The sequence below is a fragment of the Symphalangus syndactylus genome, chromosome 6 (genome assembly GCF_028878055.3).
Source record: "Symphalangus syndactylus isolate Jambi chromosome 6, NHGRI_mSymSyn1-v2.1_pri, whole genome shotgun sequence".
NCBI classification, from domain to species: Eukaryota; Metazoa; Chordata; class Mammalia; order Primates; family Hylobatidae; genus Symphalangus; species Symphalangus syndactylus.
The window spans coordinates 124,590,218-124,608,633 of NC_072428.2; the positions used below are offsets into that span (position 1 = coordinate 124,590,218).

Below are 18,416 nucleotides of genomic sequence, written 5' to 3' on the forward strand. Positions count from 1 at the left end.
AAAAGGGTGCCCCTTAGAATCTCAGGTAGCCTCCAAAATGCTTACACCCAAAGAAAAAGTATTTTATATAGAAGGGCTTAGTTTAGAAGTTTAAGATGATTTCATCTTTAAATAAATTGCCCTTTATTCTCTGTTGTGATTTTTATACTGTTTTAGATTTCTGAAAAATTTTTCCCCTCTCTATTTTTCAGACCCATTAGGCTTCATGTCATCTCAGCTGACTAGCATCTGTGGCCTGGCACTTGTTTTGACTAAGTAATCATATGCCTTTCTCTACCTAGTGCAGCCCCTGAAACCTTATCTGCTAGGACCAGCCTTTTACTGCCCTAGGAAGGCCTCCCGGTTGCATGTTACATCTGTTTTTCTCTGGAAGAAAACAAGAGAAAACAATCAAGAAGGTTGATTTTACCCTATACATAAAAAACTTCGATTCTCATTCTGTGCTTTAACTGCTTTTGTACTTAAGCAATTCTTTTGTCTACTTTGAGCCTCTATTTTCTCAACTATAAAATAAGGGAGTTGAGCTATATGATTTCTGTTTCTTTCAGACCTAACATTTTCAGTCCACACATAAAATATAACATTATTCTTATAAGTTTTCATATATCACATTTTATTGTAAACTCCTAGGGTCTCAAGGCATAAACGTTTTTAAAAAGACATGTAGTTATTTATTTGTGTGAACCTATACATAAAAAGTATTATTTAGCAAAAAAAAAAGACAGGAAATTTAATCTATTTCTTTTTTGATGCATTCATTTATTAACATGTATTAATTGAGCACCTAATGCTGGACATTGTGGACAAGTGGTAAACCAAAGCAACAGGGCCCATATGTTTAGGGAGCTTGAAGACCAATGGAGAGACAGATCATATACAGTGTAAGTACATTAGTGTAAAGTTCTATAAAGAAGTGCACAGTGCCTTGAAACATGTAATTAACCTAGGAGATAGAAGCCAAGTAGGATCAAGTTTTTCCAGGGGAATGACCACTCAATAAATATCAAACTTGAATAGGAATCATTAGACTAAGGGGCAGGGAGTGGGGAAGGGAGGAAGAAGAGAGGGAGGGGAAGGATGTAGCATTCTAGGTAGGGAAAACACGTGTGGAGGCCATATGATCATAGGGAGAAGGAAGGGTCACTCTAAGGAGCAATGGGAAGCCACTGTTCTAAGCTAGGGGGTGGTAGGGGGTGACTTGTGACACAATCACTAAGGTATTCTACCATATCACTCACCCCTGGCTGCCTAGAAGAGAGTAAAAGTGGATCCAGAAAGACTTGTTAGGAGGCTACTGAGAAAATGCCGGCAAGAGGTGATGGTAGCTTGGGCTAAAGTGTTGGTAGTGTGTAGGGGTGTGGTGTGTCTGTGAATAGGATGAGGAGGTTGGAAAAAAATATTTGAAACATATACCTTGATTGATACTGATTTGGATTAGATTGTGTAAAGAGGCTTTAATGAGACATTCTAGAAATTACACTTCCACGTGTCACTGCCTTCTAAGTGTTACATTATGAGGTTACACACCCATTTCAAAGATGCTTCATGGGTGTCAACAATTCTGAGAAGCTTCTTTCAGAACTTACGTCAGAACCAGTGTATAAACCATACCAGAAAAATAGGCTTACTGCTATATAGAAAATATTTCATAAATCCCCAAAGCTAAGGAAACAAATATGTGTGTAATGTTCTTAAGTTGATGCAGGGTTTATAAAGACTTCCTTTTATGAGTTTGACCTTCCAACATATACAGTGAGGTCACTTCTTTAAGAAAATATGCATGTATGTAGGAGAAAAGCTATGTTATCTGAGTCTTCATCAAAGAATGAGGATATATTCTTTTACCCAAGAGCTAGCTGACTGGGGAAGCCCATAGGCAGAAGAAAATCCTGGTCAGGAGGGTTTTTTTCATTTTTATTTTTAGGGAGCAGATAAATACCTCTTAGATGACTGACAACAAATTTTCCAAAGAAAAGAAGAATGAAGTTATATCCATAAGTTTTTAGGAGCAGTGCATGGTGGGAAGAGCTTAGAACAAAGGCTAAGAGTCAAACTCCGGTTTTGTGACTAGCTGTGCAGTCTTAGACAAATTATCTCTTCCAGTCTTAATTTTCTCATCTGTAAATGGGGACACATATGCCAGGAGTTTTGTGAGGATTTACTGATGGAGCTCTGATAGTTTGGCTGTATCCCCACTCAAATCTCATCTTGAATTATATCCCCCATAATTCCCACTGTTGTAGGAGGGACCTGGTGGGAGATAATTGAATTATGGCAGTGGTTTCCCCCATACTGTTCTCATGATAGTGAATAAGTCTCACGAGATCTAATGGTTTTATAAGGAGAAACCTCTTTCGTTTGGTTCTCATTCTCTCTTTGCCTGCCACCATCCATGTAAGACATAACTTGCTCCTCCTTGCCTTCCATCATGTTTGTGAGGCTTCCCCAGCCACATGGAACTGAAAATTCAATTAAACCTCTTTCTTTTGTAAATTGCCCAGTCTTGGGTATGTCTTTATCGGCAGTGTGAAAATGGACTAATACAAACTCTGATTTCCATCCACCATCCCCTCCATATCACCTCCCCACCCTGGCTCCTCAGCTAAACACTTTTCTTCAGGTTAAAGAATAGAAAACTCTGTGGAGACAGAGGGTAAGGGGAAACCCTTCAGTAGCTATCAGCCTACTATCTTCACCTTTCTTAGCTCTGTAATATTAGAGAACAGAGAAAAGAATTCCTGGCCACTTTATCAGTCTCCATGAAGAAAGGGTGGAGCCAGTAGGCATTGCCATTGATTCAGTAGACATTCCCGCAGCACCATCATTTAGAGAAACAGCAGCCCATTTAAATCAATGAATCTTTTTAGGAAACTGAAACAAGTGCAATGCCCAAGAGTAGAGAATTGGTTGGACAATTCTCTACTCTTGTACATACCACCACCTGGATGCACATTCATGTAATGGAATTATACACTGAAGAAAAATATTAAATGACATTGGGACATGTTAATAACAAATTAAGTAAAAAAGATTGCCACAAAACAGTACATATACTAAGATTCCAGGTTTTTTTTAAGTAATTGATTTATGGGAAAAATAGGATATACAAAATGTTAAAAATAAATTCTGGAGGGTAGGATTATAGGTATTTTCAGTTTTTTTCTTTTCTAAACCTTACACAATAAACATTTTAAAACATAAATTTATAATTGATAAATATAAGCTTTAAAAAAAACTCCATAGGGCAGAATTTGTGTTTACCACCATATAAACAACAAGCATTTAAAGAAACATGGGTTTTTCCTTAGTGGAGTAGAGAATTTGTAAAAGAGGAAAGCACCTCTCTTGATTCCTCATGTTTCTACCTTTTTCCCCTATCCTTGTCCTAGATCTGAAAGTAGTGGGGAAAAAGATCAACCTGGCTCTTTTCCTACGCCAAGGTGCTTACTCAATGTTTAGTCTTACTGTAGGGGAATTTCACATACATCAGGCTTCTCAATACCAGAGGTTCCTGGCTTTGCCACTGCGTCTGTACCCACTCTGGCATTCACTTCCTGCCCATTACCTCTCTGGGTAGCTGCAAGATAGCTGGGGAAATCCCAGTCTCATGTCCTCTGCAAGAGTCCAGGTCTCCACTTGAGTGGAGAGCAGGAAAAAGAGGCAAGTGCAATGCCAAGACTTTACTGAGTTATTTGAATAAGAATACTTGTAAGCAGGTAAAATGGTTTACATTTATCATTACCATAATTGTTGGGAACAACAACTACCATTTATGAGATGCTTTCCATGTGCCAGGCACACACCACATTATCCCATTTAATTTTCACATTGGCAATTTGGGTATTATCTGTATTTAACAGATAAAGACACTGAGGCTGAGGTCAAGCAATTTGCCTAGGCTATTCTGCATTTTGGAGCCTAGCAAAACCATTGGCTCCTTCCTTCCAGCAAACTCTAGAGTTAGCTATGATTGTGAGGCTTCCCCAGCCACATGGAACTATAAGTCCAATTAAGCCCCTAAGTTCCCAGTGGTGGAAAGTGACAGAAACAAGGTGCTTCAAAGATGGCAAAGCTATTCCAAAACTGCCTCCATGATTCTTCACCCTACTCTGTGAGGTAGATGAGGATTCTAAGTTTTAACTTTTGAAAGAAAGGGACAGATTTTAAGGTCCCTTCTGAGAGGTCTGGATGGCTGATCCATAAGAGCATTTCCAGTTTTTAGTTTCAGAAAAGGGAGTCTTGTACTTAGGAGGTCAATGATGGGGGGCCACACATAGGTTTATTATACTAGGTTACGAGTGGTTAATTTTAATCTGACCCTGAAGTAAGTAGGGTATAGTTGGAGACTAAACACTGGCAGCAAATAACCAACTCATGGTGTGTCCTGATACTGTGAAGAAAAGGAGACATGGGATATAGAACTAGCTAACTCTGGAGTTTGCTGGAAGGAGGGAGCCAATGGTTCTGCTAGGCTAGCAAAAGGGAGAATAGCCTAGGTCCATGGATGATGTTTTGATGCATAGTGAACCAATTCAGCCACACGTGGAAAAGGCTAGAGGCTCTGTGCACATAACTGTGAAATTATTTTGACCAGGTATGTACGCTATCGATAAAATAGTAGTTTATTCAGGTCACAAGGAAGACAATTTTCTACTAAAACTCAAAGTATTATATGGTTAATACTGACTTTTTGATATACACTTCTAACAGAAAGGAAGACAAAGAGACAACATAGCTATAATAACTTATTGCATTTCATTTCTTGTTTGGATAAAAGTGAGACTACATCAAAAGTAGTTTGATGACACTGAATTATTTTCATAGTATCTATATCACTTGCTGTATCAGAATTGAAGTCCTCATGATTGGTCTTCAATGGAATTGAATCCTAAAATTAACCTTAATTTAAAAAACACATTGCTTTTGGGGTGACGAGGAGAAGGCAGCAGGAAGAGGAAGCATTTTCCCAGAATTATATGAATTAGCAACCTTGGGTCCTAGCCCAAGATTTGTCCCCAACCAAGTAATTCTGAGCACATCACTTAAGCTTCAGTTTCTTTATCTGTACAACAAGGAGCTAAAGTTTAATTTCCAAAGCCCTGTCAAGTACTATGTTTGTACAAGTCTAATATTCTTTGGAGTTCATCTTTGCCTTAAATGGATTTATGATCATCTTTGTGAACCACGACCTCGTTATTTAAAAATTCATAAGGGAGACAGCTCATCGAATTGACCAGGACACAGGGTTCAGGATATGATACTGTAACATAAAATTAAGTATGGAGAAAATCTTGCCATAGGGCAAAAGTAACTCCTGAAATTCTGTTAGCCTCTGTGAACATTTGTCTTACAAACATGCTTGCTCCTGATGAAAATTTGCTTTTTAATTCCTTCTAGACAGAATCACTGATACAACTGCTTCCATCTTATATCAAAATGACTTATTCATAAGCCACATACTCTTGCGAATGATTCTAAAAGGCAAGTGATGTTTGATATTGTTAAGGTTTTATGTAACAAGCTAGCATTCCATCGGTGTCCATAACAACAGTATACTTAAATCCAATGAGTAGGCGCCCTTAAGTCCAGACTAAGTAGCCCTAAATGCCAAATGCCACAAGACTGCTACTTGGGAATGACTGTCTTTAGCCTCCAGAGTATGGATGGTGGGCACTCTAAGTAGGAACTTTATTACACTGTAGAAGAAAAGCTTTCTCCTTACTTTGTCCTCAATTGATATTGAGAAAAAAGCAAGAGGGCAAATGTATAAGATTTGGAAGCTGCCTCTTCCAGCTGTTCTGGCCTGAACTCTAGTTAATCTTGTGCAAGTTAAATTCTAACTATCACTAGCTGGGACCTATCACCTGCTGAGACCTGTCAAGCTTTGGATTAGTGCCATCCCGGAAGTAAAGTTCTGTTCTTTAATATCCCAGGAAGGAACTGTCATGCTCTACGATGGATAAATGAGATACAGAACTGGCTACGATTAGGTCTTAATGAGTTCAATAAAGAGTGTGTCACAGAATTTCAAATGTGGAAAGATTATCTTTTCAACTGTATGTATAATTATTCTGAGGACTTGCTTGCCTGTCACAAACGTAATGCGTTTGTTATGAGGATGAAACAGGAAAAACTCACATGAAGACACGAAACACTACGTAGGATAGCTTCTAAGAAGGGAATCTCCCACAACATTCCTTATCTTTCCCGCCCACCCAAAAGTTCTGACACATATGCTTCAAAACCTCGTGGGGTAGTTCAAGCCTGCTTAGAAGCTTTTAAGGCCTCGTGCCATGTTTCCGGTGTTTTCATAGATTTCTCTTGTTCAGTTATTGTCGCCTCCAAATTTGTCATTCTCTCATTCCACTCCAGCCTCCCTTCCTCTGTGCAATAAGCTTTTAGGGCATTCCATTCATCACTTTTCTTCCCCACCTAAAATACCGTCAGCAAACTGCCTAAGGGGAATCTCTATAAAAGCAGTAAGAGAAAGTAAGGATGCGTTACTGCCTATAAATTGGACACTTTAAAGGCATTTGTTTTAATCATGACTTAAGACTTTCAATCACGAGTAATTTGTGCGAAAGGAGCTTCTGCTGGGAGGATAGCTCGGCTTCGTCTTCAGGTTTCAATCCCTAAATTTCCCATAAGTAAAAGAAACATCACCTCCTCTCTTCCAAGAGTCCACTGACACCTGTCTTCACCCGCAGGTGCTTCTCTTAAGACGTTAAGCGCTTTCTAGAACCTCAAACCGCTAAGACGCCCCCCAGACCCGAGGTTTTGCCCCAGCGACGCTCCAGGGTGTATTTTTCTACTTCCCTAGGCCCAAGCCTGCCCGCTGGCATCGAAGCCAACTCCTTACTGGTTCAGGTATGTGCTCGTCTCTACAGCGAACCAATCAGCGCCCCACTTCTTACTCCTGGGATTTGGTAAACGGAAGAGACCTCTCCGGTCCCGGGAGTAGGCCGGGACCGTGGATGAGTGACAGTTCGACTTTCCAATAGGCAGAGCCCTAGGACCTGCCCTCGTCTGGTTCAGGGGCTAGAAAAGAGCGTCGATGCCGGCGGCAGTGATGAGTTCTAGGAGGTGCTGGCTCCTCGGCGGCTCGGAGGAGCGGCTGCTGCTGCTGCTGCTGCTGCTGGTGGCCCCTTTGCAGGTGAGTGGTTTTGCTTTAGAAAATGTTGCGAACGTTTCCATTTTTTAGTGATGTGATGTTTTATTTTTAGGTGCGGGGAAGGCCAGTTTCTTTACTTCCCCCGATTTAGTCGTTGGTGCGAGTCTAGTGCCCACTCCAGCCCTCAAGCTGGGACCCTCTCTTATCGCCCCGGTCGCTTTCCCTTGTCCCTTTCTCAGAATGAGCCTCACAGGCAGTCACAGTTCTGTCAACTGAGAGGAGGAGCCCGCTTTGGTAGTGCTGTCCTTATGGCAAGAATATATAGAAGTTGGAGGAAAGATAAACTCTCTCCTGGACGTCTGAGGCACTGTGTGGCAGAGCCCTTCCAACAGTAAGATCCCCTGGAAGGAAGCAGGGCGATGCCGCTGTATTTAGGGCTCTGGCAGACCTGGCCCTATCTATCATTTTGTGTAGTAGACAGAAAAACTCGAATGCGGTGAAAAGAGAAGGAGGTGAATATATGCAGTGTTTTCATGTAGGAATCTGGAGCCAAATCACAAGTTCTTAGAACCACTAGAAATAAAAACGTAAGTGTATTTTCCTCTTTTCTAAGGGACGGGCTGGTATTACACTAGAGAAGGTCAATGAAATGCATAATTGCAGTTAAGTTCACAGTTAAGCTTTAAAGAAAAGTTGGTTGTTAGCTAACTTATTATAACTCTCATTCCCCTACTGCCTCCCTTGCAAATTACGGAAGATCTTTAGCTTGTGAGTGGCACTAGAATGTTAGCTGACTAAATGCAGACTCTTTCCAAGAAGGGGAAAAATCAAAAGCTAAGTTTCACCTGTAGGTACTAAAGGTTTTTTTTATAGTGCAAGCAGAACTCATGTCAATTTGTCTTTTATTTTTTATTTTTTTTGAAACGGAGTCGCATTGTCGCCCAGGCTGGAGTGACTGCAGTGGCTCGATCTCGGCTCACTGCAACCTCCGCCTCCCGGGTTCAAGAGATTCTCCTGCCTCAGCCTCCCAAGTAGCTGGGATTACAAGCATAGGCCACCACGCCTGGTTAATTTTTGTATTTTTAGTAGAGACGGGGTTTCACCATGTTGGCCAGGCTGGTCTCGAACTCCTGACCTCAGGTGATCTGCCCGCCTCGGCCTCCCAAAGTGCTGGGATTACAGGCGTGAGCCACCGCACCTGGCCTTGTCTTTTTTCTTTCTTTTTTTTTTTTTTTTTTTTTGTTTGTTTGTTTTGAGATGGAGTTTTGCTTCTGTTGCCCAGACTGGAGTGCAATGGCGTGATCTTGGCTCACCGCAACCTCCGCCTCCCGAATTCAATCGATTCTCCTGCCTCAGCCTCCTGAGTAGCTGGGATTACAGGCATGCGTCACCACGCCCAGCTAATTTTGTATTTTTAGTAGAGACAGGATTTCACCATGTTGGCCAGGCTGGTCTCGAATTCTTGACCTCAGGTGATCTGCCTGCCTCAGCCTCCCAAAGTGCTGGGATTACAGGTGTGAGCTACAGCGCCCGGCCTTCTTTTTTTTTTTTAAACTGCCTCCCATGAGTCCAGAGAATAGCTCTTTCTTAGCCATCTTTGTATTCCAGTAGCACCTCGTACACCGCAGATGCTCCCCAGTTGGTGGTGGACTTTAGAGAAGCATAATTCAAACAGTGTCATAGTGGAAGGAGCTCTGAGTTAGAAATCAAGAACATTGGCTTTAGTCCTGAAGCTGTTACTATTTGTATGATCTTAAACAAATCGTTTCAACTGTGACTCTTAATTTTTGCATTTTTTTTTTTGAGACAGGATCTCGCTCTGTTGCCCAGGCTGGAGTGCAGTGGCGCGATCTCTGCTCACTACAACCTCCACCTTTGCCTCCTGGGCTCAAGCGATCCTACCACCTCGATTTTTGCATCTTTAGAAAGCAGATGTTGTGTTAAATTATACCTGAGGTATAAACTCTGTATTAAAAGTCTGTTTTAAAGTAAAAATGATTAGTATACAAGCAGAATCTCATTGCAGTAAATTCTGTACCATCTATTAGCAAGTAAAAGTTCCCAGCTTCAAGGATATATTCTTGTTTTTTAATTTTTAATTTTTGTGGGTATCTAGTAGGTGTATATATTTATGGGTTACATGAGATATTTTGACATAGGCATGCAATGCGTAATCACATCAGAGTGCACAGGGTAGCTGTCACCAAAAGCGTTTATCCTTTATGTTTCAAACAATCCAATTATACTCTTTTAGTTATTTGAAAAATTTACAATTAATTTTTTTTTTTACTATAGTCACCCTGTTGTGCTAGCAAATACTAGGTCTTATTGATCTTCCTATTTTTGTCCCCATTACAAGGATATACTCTTTTGTGTTCATATTTAAACCAAACCAGATTATTGTAGAAAATTTGGAGCATACAGAAGTATAATGTGGCAGAAAAATGTCACTTAGAAGCAACCACTGTTAGTGTTTGGGTAGAGCTTTTAGTCTTTCTTCCTCTTTTGCCTGCTGTGGTTGGTTGAGATTAAGAGGCACATTTTAAGTAATGATTGATGCACCTAAATTCACCTGGCCTTCATCTTTGTGTGTCTGGGGCCTGAAGAACAGAGGTCACAAAAGTGTTTGAAGCGAATGGTTTCTTGAAACATCCTTGGAATGAAATCTGATATGAAAGATGTTTATATGGGTGGCAGGACAAAAGAGGACAAAAAGTATTACTTAATAACAAAACCCTTCTGCTGAAACTTGGCCACAAATATGAGGAAAACATACTTTGTAAAATATAAATTAAATGTTAACCACTTCATTAAAGCATTTGGATTGCAGAATATTAGTACTTGGTAAGCTTCTGAGACTGTATCTTACCATCACCTTCTTCCATCCCACAATATTTGATTGCATTCCTCCTTCTACCACCTAATTTAAGCATTTCTCCTCTAATTCCTCCCTTCATTTTACGTTATTCCCAGCTTTTGCTTCTGCTCATATCATCGGCAAGGTAGGATTGCTTTGACGGGCCTGAGATCTGTGCCATTATTTATGAGTTAGTCAAAGTCTGCTCCATTCTACCTCTCACTTTTTGGTAGAGTGCTTCACCATAATCTCATTTAATCTTCCTGATAGCCCCCTGAGAACAGTAGTTTCATGATCCTCATCTTTATAGATATGGAACCTGAGGTTCAAAGAATTTAAATAACTTACTTAAGATCACATTGTCAGTCAGTAGCAGAGCTGGGCTCATATCTTGGTTGTTTTTACTTTAGACTTTTGGGATTTGGTGGAAACAGTTTGTGTTGATAAAAGCTACTACCCTGGGGAAGACAATGACCAGAGATAGGAAGGAAGGGTCCGTCATGGGTGGGTGTTGTCCACAGTGGTGATGCCATGTAGGCTGGAACATGCAACATGCCCTGAGCAAATGCACATCTCATTACACACGTATATCTCTTCCCCATGAGTAGGAGTCTGCCTGGTATGGTTGGTTATTCTTGTAACAAGCAATCAGTAGGAAATATTAGTAGATGTAAGATTGGTGAATGAGAGGGTTTTAGTGTCTGGAAAACACCTGTGAGTGGTAACATTTGCTCCTGGTAAAAAGATGTTCTTATAACTGCAAGTACAGATGAAAAAGTTTCTACAAAGCCTTAGGAAAAGTAATAGACCATGGAACACTTTTAGGTACAGTTGTGTTTGAACTTCTAATAGTGAACTTGATTTGGGGGAAGGCATAGTTTGTTAAGACATTAAAAGCCTTGGCCAGGCACGGTGGCTCACGCCTGTAATCCCAGCACTTGGGAGGCCGAGGCAGGCAGATCACGAGGTCGGGAGATCGAGACCATCCTGGCTAACACGGTGAAACCCCGTTTCTACTAAAGATACAAAAAAAATTAGCCGGGCGTGGTGACAGGCGCCTGTGGTCTCCGCTACTCAGGAGGCTGAAGCAGGAGAATGGCATGAACCTGGGAGGCGGAGCTTGCAGCTAGCCGAGATCCACACCACTGCACTCCAGCCTGGGTGACAGAGTGAGACTCCATCTCAAAAAAAGCATTAAAAGCCTTAAGGAACTGAGGCCCAGATTTCATTTCCCTTGAGAACTGTTCCTTTTTAATTTGTTAAAGACATGGTTCTTTTTCTCTGTCCTCAAATAATAGCCAGCCCATCTTCTATAAAGTTAGATTCCTATTGCAGTGTGGGTTAAAAGTTGCTCAAAACCACACAATAAGGGGTTTGGACCAAGGAAAATGTCATCTGAGTGTCTAGGGTAGCAACTGACTATTTAATATTTAAATGTGAACTTTGAATCTAAGTGATTCTGGTTCTACTTGTCTTATTTTATATAACTTCAACATTATATTGCTGATCAAATTTCTTGCTCAAACGTTGGAAATATAAGAAAAACTAGGTTTTTTAAGTTGGACTTTACCCTGTAGTTGGCCCTATTTGTCCGTGAGTTATACCACTAGGGTCTTAGGCATTATTAACTTTCAAACAGGTGAGGAAGGGAGGAAGCAAAGTCCCAGGAGTGTCAGTTTGGAAGACAGGATGAGCCTCAGTTATGGGGAGTACTTATAACAGAGGAACCTCAGTTATGGGAGAAATATAATGTGAAATTATATTTCACATAATTTCATATGTGGAATTATATAGTTTAATGAAGGAGCAGGAAGCAGCAGCAGATGATCATGCTACATTTGTTGAAAGTACTTAGGCATCTCGAAAATATTAGAGGGGTAACCTTAGTAAATGCAGTGCTTTGCAAGTACATCATTCCCCTATCTACAGCCCCTCTCTTGCCAAAAAGAATGCTAATCTTGAATCATAATTTTATGTTTCAATTTTATGGTGGCATTTATGGAAAGAATATTCTTTGCTTTATAGCTAACTTAGATGGAATTGCTATACATTTATAGTGAAAGGTCTTTGAAAGTTATAAGTCACCTGCAAAGTATGTTCTTTGATTTGTTTATTGTCAAAGCAATTACATAGCACCTACTCCTGAGCAAGTATACATTCCCCTGACGTGTGAGGCACTATGGGATAATTTATGAAGATGTCTAATGGGGTAAAGTGTGTCAAAATGACAGATGATATTTTTGAAGGAGATTAACAGGATGAATCCTATAGTTTTCCCCCATAGTTCAATCTTGAACCCATTCCTAAATAATTTAGTTAAGCAAAAATCAAGTACTCAGACTGATTTAAATGTCTTCAGTATTGCATTCTATGAGGAATAAAAACAGTTATGAATGGGATTCCATTACTCATGGTACTTGCCGTTCTGGCCAAAAATAAAATCTAGTGATTTCATAATGTTGGGATTATTCTATGACAGGATGCTTAAAGGTTAAAAATGCTGATGTCATTAGTAGATCTAAGTGTGGGATCCAGCTAGGCGAAGATCGACGTATTGAGGGCTTCTGGCCTATACCTTTTTAAAAAAAATTTACATTTTTAATTTTAAATTATGGGTGCATAATAGTTGTATATATTTATAGGTATATGTGATGTTTTGGTACAGGTATACAATATGTAATGATCAAATCAGGGTAATTGATTTACCTCATGCATTTGTCTATTACCTCATGCATTTTTCGTGTTGGGAACATTCTAATTCCATTATTTTAGTTATTTTAAAATGCAATAAATTATTATCACCATATTGTGCTACTGAATACTAGACCTTATTTATTCTAACTATAGTTTTGTACCTGTTAACCATCCTCACTTTAACCCCCTCACTCCTGTTACCTTTCCCTGCCTCTGGCAACCATAATTCTGCTATTGCAATACATTCAATTTTCAAAAATTTTAGCCCCCATATATGAGTGAAAACGTGAAATTTGTCTTTCCATGCCTGGCTTATTTCACCTAAACTTATGCTCTCCAGTTCCATCCATGTTGTTGTGAATGACAGGGTTTCGTTCTTTTTATGGTTGAATAATATTCCATTGTATATATGTGCCAAATTTTCTTTATCTGTTCATCTGTTGATGGGCACTTAGATTGCTTCCATATCTTGGCTATTGTGAATAGTGCTGCAATAAACATGGAGTGCAGATGTCTCTTCAGTATACTTACTTGTTTTCTTTTGGATGTATACCCAGTGGTGGGCTTGCTGGATCATATGTCTACTACCTGTCTTTGAACAGCCAACAAACTATGCATGGGTTTTACATGCAAAATGGTTGAAATAAATTAATATTTCATGTGCATGAAAATTATATGAAATTCTAATTTCAGTGTCCATACCTAAAGTTTTATTGAAACAGATTTATTCACTTATATAATATGTATGGTGGCTTTCAGCTGCAGTGGCAGAATTATACATTTGTACCTAATTATGGCAGAGACCAGTATAGCCTAGAAAGCCTAAAAAATTTGCTATTTGGTGGTTTACAGAAAAAGTTGCTAACATCTGAGCTAAGCTATAGTGTCTTTCACATTTATCTCCTTCATCTCACTTAAACGGCCATTGTCCTGGTCCAAGTCTTTGTTCTGTGTTACCAGAATTATTGCAAAAACCTCTCAGCTAGTGTTCATACTCCTTGGTTTTCCTGTCTATTTCTGTATGTAAGTGCTGCCTGATCCTGCTAAAATGCATGCTACTAAACTTTTAATGATGTCCCAATATGTACAGAAAAACCTACATGCTTTGGCACAAGGCCTTTTTTGGATCACTATTTTTTCTTATCTTTCTAGGCTAGTCTCCTCCTGCTTCCTTATTATACCCTATACTTACAGTGGCCATATAATTTTCCAAATGGGACACTTAAGTGTGAAAGGGGCCCTAGTAGTAATTATGTTGGGGAAACAGGCCTAAGACAATACTGTTCTTTAATAATGATGCATGTGCATCTTTCTCCTAACTACCCTCTCTGTCCTGACCTTGCTAAAAGAATGCTAATCTTGAACCATAACTTCAGTTTTATGGTGGCATTTATGGAAAGAATATTTTTTGCCTATTAGGCAAATCAGGATGTATGGTTACTCTAGCTATACTCCAACCAGTTTGAATGGGCTCACCATTTTCCATATGTACCTGTTCCTTTGCCTTCACTCACTGTTCCCCTAGATTGGAATTCCTTTACTTTTTTCTGTAAATCTAAACCTTGCCTTTCCAAATCCAGCTTAAAAAATACCGTGTCCACGAAGCCTTACTCAGAAATATTCTCTCCCATCCCACCTCTCTTTTACTAATGAAGTGTTTTCTCATGGTGTGAATTATTTTGAGTTTTAGGTACACACACACACACACACACACACACACACGTACTGAAGACATAATTCTTGTTGGATTACATATTCCTCATAGGCCTAGCATTGGGCCATGCCTAAATGGGATCTGCAAAATGTTTGAAGAATGAATTAATTGGTCAGGCTAGGGAGACTGAGTATTTGGGGCTTTCAATTTATGAGTCATCCATTTTAATGTGATTAAAGCAGTGAGAAAAGGGTTTCCAAGAACTGAAGACTGAGCCTCAGGTTTCAATGTGACAGTGTAGCAAAATGGTTCAGGGCATAGATATGGACTTCTTGAGACTAAATTCCAGCTCTGCCATTTACAGCCTCTGTTACCCTGGGCAAGTTAACCTCTCCTCCTGTTTCTTCATCTGTAAAATGGGAGTAATCATAGTAGCAACTCCATGGAATGGTGGTTGAGGATTCAAACAGTGTCAAGTAACATTGAAGTAACATTCATAGGTGAGCACTCTGTGAATGTTGGCTACTGTGACTAATATAATCATCTTCATAGTACTCTTATGGGTGGGTAAGAAAATGTAGAGACCCAAGACCAAGTTGTAACCGTGGAAGAGCTGGAGGAAATGCTACACCAAAATCTTAGTGGGTTTTTTTCTTGATGGAAGTAGTCTGTTTTAGAGAAGTCGTGAGAGAAGATGATCTCCACTTAGTAAGAAGTAACTAACCTGCAGTCTTTTGAGACACCATTTCAGTAGAGTGGGTAAGGCACAAGTTAGGTGTCAGGAAACTAAAAAAGTAATGGCTAGAAGGGAAGGTAAATGGACAAGAGGAAGGGGAGGGAGGATAAGATACACAGTTGTGTAAAAGATGCTTGCTTAGTAAACTTTTTCTTCAAGCCAGATCACACTTTAAAAAGGAAGACACCCTGGGGGATAATTCAATAACCTATGTGATTAAAATTGGTACTTAAGTGCCAGTAACTTTTGCTATGGGACAAATGAGAAACCAGGTGCAGGTTGGTGAGCTTTTATGAAAAACAAAACAAAACAAAACAAAAAAATAAAGATGTTGAAAAGGAATAGTTTTTAATTTGGGATGGGGAGTATATATTCTTAGTAAGGTTCCTCTTTATAAGTTGGGATGACTATTGCCTGTCTTACTTTGTGCCTTGAGGTTTTTCTCAAGAGTATTAATAAGCCGAGCCCTCCTTCATGTTCACCTTGTTCATTTGCGTTTTATGAAATGGCTGCCTGGGTTTGGAAGGACAAGTTGGAACTGGAGATGCCTCTGTGAAGTGAAGCCAAGTGAGCCAATATCCTCAAACCACGACTCTAATATCTCCAGTGGTGGGTTGAAGGCAGAAGACCAGGGTTGCAGTTCCAGTTTGCCATTTACTGGCCATATGTTTTTGAACAAGTCAATCAGAATCTCCATTTTTTTTCCTGTGGAGATTATGGCCATCCACGAACATACTAAACTTATAGTACAAAAGTACAAGGTACAAAACTATAATGGATCGTTATTCTTGGCTCCTGTTTTGACATAAATACACTGGGATTCTTAAGTTAAAGCTTCCTAACATCTTGGCCCTGTCAACTGATTTTACTGTGGCAGTTACCATTAAAACTCTCAAGCCTTAGTCTCATGAACACAATCCAGTCATTTCTGTCTGACTTTGATTCAGTCAGCAGGCCTGACCTACTTCCCAATGGGTGAAGAGGAAGGGAGAGAAGTCTAAAGCAGGGGTTCTCAAAACATGGTCCTTGGACCAGCCATGTCACCATCACCTGAGGACTTGCTAGAAATGCATATTCACAGTCCCACCCCAGACCTACTAAATCAAGCTCTGGAAGTGGGCCCAAGCAATCTGTTTAATGTGATTTTGATATACATTAAAGTTTGAGAACCACTGGCCTAGAGGAACTAACATTTAAGCTGAGCTCTAAAGCTGCATGATCTAGTGTAGTAGCCACTGGTCACATGTGGCTATGGAGCACTTGAAATGTGGCTGGTTCACATTGAGATATGCTTTCATTATAAAATACACACCAGATTCCAAAGACATACTATGGAAAAAAGAATGTAAACTGCCTTATTAACAATTTTTGTATGTATTATGTGTTAGAATTGTATTAGTTCTCATGCTGCTAATAAAGACATATCAGAGACTGGGTAATTTATAAAGGAAAGAGGTTTAATTGATTCACAGTTCAGCATGGCTTGAGAGGCCTCAGGAAACTTACAATCATGATGGAAGGGAAGCAAACACGTCCTTCTTCACATGGTGGCAGCAAGGAGAAGTATAAGTGAAGTGGGGGCAAAGCTCCTTATAAAACCATCAGACCTCGTGAGAACTCACTTTCTATCATAAGAACAGCATGAGGGTAACTGTCCCCATGAATCAGTTACCTCCCACTGGGTCCCTCCCATGACACATGGGGATTATGGGAACTACAATTCAAGATGAAATTTGGTCCCGGCCCCTCCCAAATCTCATGTCCTCACATTTCAAAACATAATCATGCCCTTTCCAACAGTTGCCCAAAGTCTTAGCTCATTCCAGCATTAACCCAAAAGTCCAAATCCAAAGTCTCATCTGAGACAAGGCAAGCCCTCTCTGCCTATGAGCCTAGAAAATTGAAAGCAAGTTAGTTACTTCCTAGATACAGTGGGACTATAGGCATTGGGTAAATACACCTGTTCCAAATGGGAGAAATTGGCCAAAACAAAGGGGCTACAGCAGGCCCCATGCAAGTCCGAAATCCAATAGGGCAGTCATTACACCTTAAAGTTCCAAAATGATCTCCTTTGACTCCATGTCTGAATGATAGCTTTTGGACCTATAGGATTAAATAAAATATTGCAATTTATTCCACTTATTTCTTTTTACTTTTTCATGTGGCTTGTAGAAAATTTAAAACTTCATTGTGCCTCGCATTATATCTTGATTGGACACAACTGATCTGAAGGATGACTAGAGCTTAACCTAAAGCAGGGTGAGACTGAAGTGGCAATGGAGAGATGAGATGAAGGGTGAGTGTTCTGCATGGGGTACAGTGTGTGCAAAACTACTGAGGCAAGAAAGAAGCTGACATACTTAAGGAAATAAAACCAAAGCCTTGCAGGTCACATGAAGGATTCTGAACATTTTTCTAAGACCAATAGGAAGAATCGAGGGTTTAAAATAAGATACTTAATTTTTAAGGAGTTTAATTGTTAGTTCGCAGTTAATAAATGAGGGCAAGAGAACTTCAACTGAATATAGCAAGACTTTCAACATTGAAGCTCCTCAACTCCCTAGGATGGTGGGGGAGGGGCGGTTTGTTCAGCAGAGGAAGCACGACGCTGCCCATCACCTGATCCTAACCCTAGGGTATGAGGCATGAGCACCCCCCACTAGAGAGAGAAGCAGTGTCACCTGGGAAGAGGCAGTTTTCAGTTCAGTTCTTTTTCAGTGCAGTTGACACTCAAAGCTGAGTGGAAGTTTGAGGACAGAGCTAGAAATTCTGCAGGGCACCAGCAAATGGTTTGGTGAGGGAGGGCTGTAAAGGTGGGTCAGGGAGAAGGAAGCCCAGAGCATTATGGGGATTAGAGGATCTGTCCTTTGAAAGGCTGTGTTGGGCAATAACAGGAAAGCTGTTTAAGTGGTCCAGACGCTTGAGTTCTGACCGTCTCCTGGGATATGGTGGCTGCACCATTTATCTGTGGCCTAGAGGAGGTTTCCCTTTAAGTCAGAGGTCATAAGCTAGCAGCCACGATCTAGCCTGCAGAAGAAATGTTTTGTTTCACTCACATTTTACAAATGTATATTAGTTGCTAATATTTAAATCAGATATCAGATAAAAATACATGTTTTCATGTTTTTTTTAATTGGAAGATCTAGAAACCTCAGTTGCTCAGTATCACAGGGCAATGGGCTGGAGCTAAGTAGTAGGTACTCCTTTTATTTTTTATATGAATTTTTAGGAGGTTTTGAAATGATTGTTTTAGCTTTTTAAAAAAAGACATTTATTTACTCAAAGGTTCTCTGTGGTCTGACTCTAGGTCTTGCATTCATCCTAGTCTTTGGTGTCAGCAATCCCATCTTCTTTTTGTTTTCCA

At 40.0% G+C, this 18,416-nt stretch overlaps 1 protein-coding gene across 5 annotated transcripts in view; it reads left to right on the plus strand.

Moving 5' to 3' along the window:
- BPGM (bisphosphoglycerate mutase) overlaps positions 1–18,416 on the plus strand; it is a 50,501-nt gene that overhangs the window by 11,096 nt on the left and 20,989 nt on the right. For 2 of the 5 annotated variants that reach the window (XM_055284078.2, XM_055284077.2), the window contains exons 1-2: positions 7,017–7,153; positions 17,225–17,348. The exons of 1 other annotated variant lie outside the window; for it this stretch is intronic. The gene's annotated coding sequence lies outside the window, so the exon portion shown is untranslated. Of the gene's footprint in view, positions 1–6,957; positions 7,154–7,217; positions 7,699–17,224; positions 17,349–18,416 lie in introns of those variants that run through there. 2 more of the 5 variants (XM_055284076.2, XM_063642287.1) reach the window with 2 other exon arrangements.